Below are 609 nucleotides of genomic sequence, written 5' to 3'. Positions count from 1 at the left end.
AAAAAAAAAATTTGAATCACTCATAAGAAAGCATAAGAAAAATTTTGGGGATACTAATCAAGTACCTAAACAAAAGAAGTATGAGCCACGAGAAAAATCAGGATTTGCCTCCTCAACCATAAAAAATGGGAACCCCTACTGGAGAATTAATACACGTTACTTAACATATCACATTTTCAAATTGTAATGACAGTCCATGATAAGAAAAGCCTTAAATGGTCACATTCATTGAAGACAAATTAGACAAATCAAGAGCAATATTGCCACTTCCATTGATGTCATGGCCATAACATCAAAGCATTTTATCAACTTAGAGTGTGTTTGTTTCTTAGTTTTGAACCATGGCTAGCCTCATCTCCATAACTTTTAATTGGATTACTTTCACACCTTTTATTAAATTCTAAGAAGGAAATGTCTCTGATTAGGTCTTAATCCCATTAGACCTAACCAAATCCTTGTGGTTTAGACTTAATTAAGATTTATGGTTACTTAAGCCTAAGTTAAGTAAAGATTAAGAGATTAATTAATTTTAATGTGGTTTAGACTTAATTAGGATTTATGGTTACTTAAGTCTAATTTAGGGAAGGCTTAAAGGTTTAATTACGTTTA

This window comes from Phalaenopsis equestris, unplaced genomic scaffold (assembly GCF_001263595.1).
Source record: "Phalaenopsis equestris unplaced genomic scaffold, ASM126359v1 Scaffold000438, whole genome shotgun sequence".
Classification (NCBI taxonomy): Eukaryota; Viridiplantae; Streptophyta; class Magnoliopsida; order Asparagales; family Orchidaceae; genus Phalaenopsis; species Phalaenopsis equestris.
Note: the sequence above shows the minus strand (reverse complement) of the source record.